Consider the following 8,986-nt stretch of genomic DNA (forward strand, 5'->3'; position numbering starts at 1 on the left):
AGTAAGCAGAGCAGGCTGGGAACTGTTCTATATCAATAATGGGCCAGATCCCCAGCTGGGGTAAATCAGTGCAGCCCTGCTGATTTCAATACGGACACCGGTTCACACCAGCTGAGCTGGTCCTGCATTCTCTACCAGTTTAGGTTTACACCTGATCCTGATTGACTTTGTTTCTGTTCCGTGAAAGTATTCGTGGCTGAGTAGTTTGGGTGAACTTGTTGTCAGCCTGGGATGCGGTATGTGTTCCTAGCTGCAATGGGAGAACTTAAAAGATCTCCAACAGCTACGTGACTGAAAGTGGAGTGCGCACAGCTCGCAATACTCAACGAGGACATCAAAATCCGGTTCAGCGTTGCCAAACACCTTCCTATAGGCTTGGAGAAGGATTGTTTGGCCTGGAGATGTTTAAATCACCTCCAGCCAAGAACTGGCAAGTCAAGAGTCTGCATGCAGAAATGGGGCTATTGCAGTGGTCCAAACACATGTGATTATGGTGAAATGCAAACCATGCAACATCTGCTGGTCTGCCAGCTCCTGGAGGAACTGTGCACCACGGAATATCTTGTCAGGGCTACAGACCGGGCCATATCATGTACCCAACACTGGAAAAAATTATGATTGTGATGGAAAGACATGAGAAGAAGAAGAAGCCCATGATGTAATAAACGGGTGACACAAAGGCATGCTGGGAAGAACCTGGATTTATCTCCTGAACCCAGTCACCTCCTATGGACCAGAGTTACAAAGGCTTGATAATGCCCATGGTCCATAATGGGGATCAGTATTCAGTTAGTAGCAGCTAACACAGCTTCTCAACAGCACTAGCTGACAGCCTTGCTACAATGAAATGTGCAAAACTATGGCCAAATCCCAGTGACTGCAAACTGCAGGTAGCAGTTGAGAGATGGAAAGCATATCTCGGAGCCATCTGGGAGTGACTGCTCCACCAATGTGACGGAGGAGAGATCGGAACACAGAGGTGCTTTCTACTCCAGCATCTGAAATAGGAGAGTGTGTGACTGATTCCCACAAATTACCGCCACAGTCAAAAACACATCTTCTCAAAACCAAACACACATAATAAGGAACAACCATTTGTAGACCAAAGGGACTGAGCGTTGGGATTCTAGAATTCTGTTCCTGACTCTGTGTGGCCTTGATGCAGTCACCGCGCCTCTCTGTGCCTCAGTTTCCGCAATGTGTAAAATGTGAATGATGATACTGACTCTCCTTTATAAAGTGCTTTGATAGCTATGTGGTTGGGAATGGACAATACCGGCCATAGGGGATTGGACCCCATGCACAGTGTGTAGCCTCCTTCTGTCTGGTTGGGGCATACATGAGTTGACTGTCTGGTTTTTTTTACTCTTATCAACATGGCCAACCCCAAGCATTCAAAAATCACCATTCAAGCTCCTGAAAAAATCATGAGATTCTTTTAAAAAAACACATCTGGGGACCTTTTGGTTTCTGTGCTTTAGGGTGCACTTGGGACATGTGTTCAAAGTTTTCCCCTACAACCAGGAGGGCTAGAAATGAACTTGTTTTTTTAATGAAAGCTGAGAGTTTCCTGGAACCACCTCACTCCAGGAGCTGGTGCATTAAAAAGTATGCCAAATATTGCAAGACTCACCATAAACAGTTGTGAGAGCACCATTTGCCCAGCGTGGCATGCCAAGAAACTCTCACTAAACTGCATTATAATGCGTCCTGAACCACCCCTTTCTCAGACTCATTTTCTTGCCCTTTAAAGTCTCAAGGTTAGAAACAGAATAATTGAAGAGTTCCTGAAAGCCCTTATTTAAGTGCAGCCTATGTGGGTATCATAGAACCCGTGAAGTGAGCCTGTGTGTGTGTTTGCACGCTGGTGTGCGCACATTCATCACTGCCCCCTGGATGGCATGCGCCTGCCCTGCCTCATTGGTTTGTATTGCCCTGGCCTCCTAGTAGCTGGAAGCCTGAAACGAGGACATGGGCCAAGCTTTTCAGAAGCTACTAGTAATTTTGGGACCCTCTATTTTTTTTTTCCGTGCTCACCTGGAGACTCACTAAAGGGGCTGGATTATGCAGGAAGTGCTGAGCACCTGCCCTTTGGCAATCCAGCCCCTTTAAGGAGTCTCAAGTTGGGCTCCAAAAAATCGAGTCACCCAAAGTTACTTTTGAACATTTTGGATGCAGTGACTCTGCTGCTGAGAGCTGCTCCCAGATCCCCTTCCTTTGTAGCTCTGGTGTTGAGGCCTGGGGAACTAGAAGGTGGTTGGAGGTCTATCCCCAATGCTTTGTGCTGGGGAGGTGATGATCAGTGTCCATGCAACACACATAACACACCTCAGTACAAAAGGAGAGGAAAGTGGGGAGGGGTGCCTTGAGCATGCCACATTCTGGGGATTGATGACATGCACTCGTACTACCCAGTGCTCTGATGCCTGGCTGACCAGGCCAGTTGGTCTCTGTGCTGTTCTGCTTCTCTGAGATGGTAGCAGTGAGTAATTGCTGTCCTTGAGTGAGTTGTCTGGCATCCCTGTTGCTCAAGTGACCGTTGAACATTGCTTGTGTGTGCTTTGGGGGTGATGGATGGAGGCTGGGGAAGAATGTTCAGTGGTTTGAGCATTGGCCTGCTATACCCAGGGTTGTGGGCTCAATCCTTGAGAGGACCATTTAGGGATCTGGGCGAAAGTTGGGGTTTGGTCCTGCTTTGGACTAGATGACCTCCTGAGGTCCCTTCTAACCCTGGTATTCTATGATTCTATGTCCCTGCACAGAGGGTTCCAAGAAAGGGGATTTAATGCAACTTGTCAATAACTGAGTGTGTGTGTGTGGCCAGGGTCACTCCCATTGTGTAAACTGACTTTATGGATGGTTATAGAGGAAGATGGATTTTCTCTTCAAGAAGAGTCTTGCCTAGTGGTTAGAGCACTGGAGTGGGACTTGAAAGGCCTGGCTTGGCCAAAGGCCTACTGGGTGACCTCAGACAAGTCACTGCCCGTCTCTGTGCCTCAGTTTCCCTGTCTGTAAAATGGGGATAATGATGCTGACCTGCTTTGTACAGTGCATTGGGATTTGCTGATGCCGAGATTGGTATTGTTATTTTCTAGTTCTAGCTGTGACTCTTCTGTCATTTTATGAGCATGACCTCAGTGCTTATTTTGTAACACAGCTGCAGTCTCCCCATGGTGGCCGCTAGGTGGTGCTCCAAGACAAACATCGGCCTTGCGAGTGCTTTGCTAACATTGGTTCCCATAGAGCTGAAGGCCCAACTCACAGAATCAAGATGAGGAATCCGAGCCCATTCTGGGCATTTGTTCTCGGGGCTCCGGCTTGGGCTAGTCTCCACACCCTGATTTCCCCAACGCTGTGACGGGAGCTGGGAATGCAGCTCAGTACATGCACGAATACGGCACAACCCACCTTCTGAGTGGACTTTGACCCAGAGGAAAGGCTCCCACTGGCTGAGGTGGAGAGCCCTTAGGAAGGGGGGTGGGGGGGAGTGGGTTAGCCCACAAATTAGGGGCTTTGCCACCCTCTTCCCTTCCCCCGACCCCCGCTTTGCACCCCAGTCACTGATCTCCCTTCACACACACTTTGGAGTCCTTACACTTGGCCACCTCCGTCCCTCCCCAGACAGCTCCCTCCCTTAGCTCCTGCCACTTCCTAACACTCCTTGTTTCTGATGGGGTTACCAAGGCCACGTGTCCCACAGAACATACCCCAGGAGGAGAAGGCAATATACAGCATGCTAGGCAGAGGGTGTACACTGGGGCCAGCGTGGGCTGGAGCAGAGCTCTGTTAATTTTCCCCATTAGCCTTCCTTTCCCCACTCAAACAGAGCCTTTGTACGTCCCCTTGGCCACCCCCAGCGGCTCTTCCCTTCTTTCTTGTCCTGTTAACGCATCTGCTGATCCATGAAAACCCCTGCAGCACAGTGCTCCAGCAAGCATCTTACCATGTTCAGCATTTGCACCATGCGTCCTCTGTTTACATCATCCAGTACCCAATTCACACCCTTTGAAGATATAGGCCAGCAGTAACTTTATCCACAGCCCTGCTGTTGTTAACCTTTGGCTGCCACCTGCATCACGCATCCAGTCCCCGCTATTCGTTCTGCAGGGGTGGCTCTAGCTTTACATCTGGTCAGGCCCATGCAGATGCCTTTGCTGCTTGAACCCCTCTCTCTGTCTGGATCCTGCAATCGGAGTCATGATGGCAGGCTTCAATACGCAAAGTCCCCCGTTGGTAGGATCGGAGCCCTAGCTGGCCCCCGCAGGGGAGTGCCTGGGCTCAGTTTAGATCCATCCTAAAGAAGAGGAAGTATCACGGTGAAAGCCATTTGCTATGACCTTTTTGGATCCAGATGCTCCTTCAGGTATTGCAATTAGCGTTTAAAATAATCTGTCCAAATTAGTCATATCAAGAGGGTAATAAAGGGGATGGTTATGGTGAATTCCTTAAGTTTCTTCCCCTCAAGCAAAATACACTGACTCAGAGATGGCCAAAAATGAGGAAATGCTTCAATAGGCCAGATTTGACCCTCGGAAGTGAGATCTTGGACCTAATGGGCCCTGGATTTCCATGCTCCTTGGGAAGCTGGGAAACAAAATGGAAATACTTTCAATTTCTCTAACTCTTTCCATCTGAATTTAATCCAAGCCCAAAAATATTGAGCCACACAGCCCCTTCCTGTGAGGATGGGAAAGGTCATGCTTATTTTACAGATGAGGAAACTGAGGCAGAGAGCGATGGCGTGACTTGGCTGATGACATGCATCCGATCTGTACCAAAGCTTGGAGTAAACCCCAGATCTCCATCATCCTAAGATGTTGCCTTGACCACAGGGCCACCTTTCCCCACTGAGCAAGGGTGATAGAAAAGTTCCTTTCTCACAGATGAGCGAAGGCTCTTTCACCTTTTTTTCCAGTGGCTTCAGCTCAGCTTGTGGGAGGAGTTCCCCCGGGGTTTCCTCTTTTGAGCACCAGGCAAGATCTCTTTTAGGGCCCCATTAGAGTTTCAGTTTGTGGAGCTTCCTCCATTTGTGTGTGTATGCGGAGGTGATGGGAGGGGATTGCCCCCTTTCAGAAGAAGCCAAGGACTGCATTCTCTTAACTTTCAGATCTTGGGAGTTCCCGGTACTGTCAGCCCCAGGTGTTCAAAAATCATGACGCTGGCCTGAAAAGATCACGAGATTGACTTAAACATCATGAGATTTCTTTCATTTTAAATTAATAAATTTGCCTACTAGTTTCAGAGCCTTTAGGTCACACTTGGGTCACGTTTCAAGCTTTTCTACACAACCATGAGAGCTAGAAACTTACTTTTTCTTATTAAATGAAAGCTGTGGGTCTCACATATCTCCCCACTGTATTTTCCACTGAATGCATCCGATGAAGTGAGCTGTAGCTCACGAAAGCTGATGCTCAAATAAATTTGTGAGTCTCTAAGGTGCCACAAGTCCTCCTGTTCTTTTTACATAATCATACGACTCCTGGAGGTGGATTTTAAGGAAAACACCAAATATCAGACTATAAAAGCATGAGAGTCAACAATGCTGGGATCCACAAGTGGCAAGGGTCACAGTAAATTATTGTTTACCATTTTAGAGAAAGAGAAAAATTATTTTGCTGGTCCACGAAAGGGGTCCATTAGCGAAAGAGTTCCCAGATACTATGCTGATGAGAACTGTACCAGGACTTTGCTGATTGGTAGACAGCATGCTGGGATCAAGGGATGTTGTAGATAGAGAGAGAAAAGGAGAATGAAGAGAACAAAGGATGGGGAGAAAGTGTCTCATAAAGCTGCATAGGGCTAATCCCTGATATTTCTCACCAACCCATAGCAGCCCATAGCGTATTACCCATACATAAGGGTTAGAAAGGCTAGATTTTTATCAGTAAATGTCAGTAAACGTCTATTTCACCATACACATACAATCTGACCAAAAAAAAAAAAAAAATCCCACCAATAATAATCTAAATTTAGAGGCTGGCAAAGTTTAAAAAAATGCTGCTCGAGAATTTATTAGAGTTTGATTTCAGGATATTTACTTTGTATATTCGACGTGTGATGTTGACAGTTTGTGTCTTAATGGTTACAAAGGTTGAATCTCAATAACTATTTAATGTCAGTCGATGTTGTCTGACCCCCCATAATTGCGTGCAACTGTGAAAGTTGAAATCAGTAAAAATCTTTCAAAGGCTTAAAAATAAATATTGATCATATCTGCCAACATTTATAGATCATGTATAGCAAAATCAAATCCAGCCAAACCTATCCATCATGCACTCTGGAGCTATGTTGTCGTTCTCTGTTTCTGAGCTTTCCTGTTCCAGGGCTAGAAATATCTGGGTTATTAATAGTTGGAGGCTTGTTGCTAGTTTTCAGCCTAAGGTCTCTTCCTCTTTATTGCACAGGAAGTCTGCTGGTCTCCGAGAATGAACGGGGCCCCTAGAACAAGCCCAGCACTGCATTTGATTAATTCATGGAGTTGATTCCTTGACAAATGAGGGAGCAACAAGTCTGGGCTTGTCACTTAAGGGCAGAACTGTGTGTCCGGAGGGAAAGCTGAGGTCCTGGCTGCCTAGGTGACCACCTCATGACCAAATAAACCAAACCAGGAATTCCCCTAATTTCTTTTCCTTTTTCACATAAAACACATTTGTTTGTGGTCTGAAATGTGCTGACACCATCTGTGGAGGAAGCATGCGACGAGCTGAAGGCATCTACCTTTTAAGACTTTCTCCCCGCACACATTTTCTGGGCACTTCCACCAAACCAATATTAATGGTGTCAGGGTTTGTCTACACCGCATTGTAAACCTGGATCTGTGGGACCCAGGCTTGTGGATTCAGTGTTTTCAAGCCCATGGTTGAGTGTCCACACTAGGCTTGCAATTACTGGGCTCAGGTTTCAGAGCCGGGGTACCACATCCCTACTGCACCATGCAGACTTGGGTCCGTGGCTTGTCCTGTGTCCACACTGCAAAATGACAGGGCTTGGATACAAGTCACAGTAGCACTCAGGCTCTGACCCACCCCTCTAGCAGTGTCCTAAGAGCTTACTGACCCAAGTCAGACTAATTTGCATGTGGACCGAAGGGGGCTTGTGCTCAAACCTGAGTCAGAGCCTGGGATTCATGTGCAGTGTAGACATACGGGTGCTGACTTTCCAATATGCCGGGGAGTGCTTGACCCCCGGCTCTGCCCCAGGCCCCCCCCCACTCCACCCAAGTCCCCACCCCGCCCCCATCCCGTCTTTTTCCCGCCTCTTCCCACCCCATTCTGCCCCTTCCCCTGAGCGTGCTGCATCCTTGCTCCTCCCCCTTCGCCCCAGAGCCTCCTGCACACTGTGAAACTGCTGATTGTGGCGGTCAGGAGGCACGGGGAGGGAGGGGGAGGTGCTGATTGGTGGGGCCCACCGATGGGTAGGAGGCCCTGGGGAATGGAGGGGTTGATAAGGGGGCTGCCGGTGGGTGCTCAGCCCTGGAGCACTCACAGAGCCGGCGCCTATGCCCTCAAGCTCAGTGACTTTCATGCTCAGGGCTGAATGAAGTGCACTCAGTGCAGGACCCAAACTGGGGAGGCAGTATGGTATCTTGGCACTCCCCTGATCCCTGGAATTCCTGGGGACAGCTCTAAACCCCAGGGTAAGTTAGAGCAGCCTCAGACCTGCTCTAACTTACACCCACGTTAATAGGCTCACAGGGGTTCTTAAAGTGTCTGGGGGGCCACCAGAATCCAGCCATGCTCTGGCCACATCTCTGCCTCCAGACACACCTCTGATACACCTATGCCAGAGGGAGGGGAGGCCAGGCAGGGAGGGCATGACAACAGCTATACACCACCTATGGATTTCCCCATGCCAAAGGCATACTAAGATGCCCAGTTAGGGCCTCTGTACAGACTCCAAAGCAGTACCAAGAAGCTACAGCTTGCAAAGTGAAGTGCTTACAACTCTGGAAAGCCAAAGTTAAGGCTGCTAACGTAAACTTGACCCTGCCCTTTTGAGCCTGTGCATTACAATAGCTTTTATGGACACAAATGCATATTATTAGACCTGATTCCACCAAAATGCTTTTCCGTGGAAAAGTACATTCCATCGAAATCAAAATAGCTTGTGAAAACAGTTCAGTTGCAATGATTTTTTTCCCCCAGTGAAAACATTTGAAATTAAAGCAAATTGTTCATTTCCTTTCGTGCTGCAATTTTTAGTTTCCTTCGGCTTTCGGACAGTCAAAGATTTCCTTTAAACTTGTTCACTGAACAACCGTGAGTTTTTGAAATTCTTAAAAAGCTGGAGCCTATTGGTGGACATGAGAGAAGAAACTCTACTACCATTGAATATCAGGGTTGGAAGGGACCTCAGGAGGTCATCTAGTCCCACCCCCTGCTCAAAATGGGACCAATCCCCAATTTTTGCCCCAGATCCCTAAATAACCCCCTCAAGGATTGAACACACAATGCTGGGTTTAGCAGGCCAAGGCTCAAACCACAGAGCTATCCCTCCCCCCCTACAACCTTTCCACACTACTGAACCCCTTTTAGGAGGCTGATTTGTCTTGCATACCCCTAAGTTTCACCTCACTTAACAACTACTTGCTTATAAAACCAGACATCAAAATACAAAAGGGTCACAGCACACTAGTTCTGAGAAATGGCTGACTTTCTCATTTTTACCATATAATTATAAAATAAATCCACTGGAATATAAATATTGTGCTTACATTTCAGTGTATCTTATATCGGGCAGTATAAACAAGTCATTGTCTCTATGAAATGTTAGTTTGTACTGACTTCACTAGTGCTTTTTATGTAGCCTGTTGTAAAACTAGGCAAATATCTAGATGAGTTGATGTGCCCCCCTGGAAGACCTCTGCATACCCCCTGGGATACGCGTATGCCTGGTTGAGACCCACTGATCGATTGTACGGTGAGATAGATAGAGGGCTAGCTGCTGTACAGAGCGATTAGCAGGCAGAGTCCATATAATGAATGTT

Source organism: Lepidochelys olivacea, assembly GCF_965140295.1.
Source record: "Lepidochelys olivacea isolate rLepOli2 genome assembly, chromosome: 21".
NCBI classification, from domain to species: domain Eukaryota; kingdom Metazoa; phylum Chordata; order Testudines; family Cheloniidae; genus Lepidochelys; species Lepidochelys olivacea.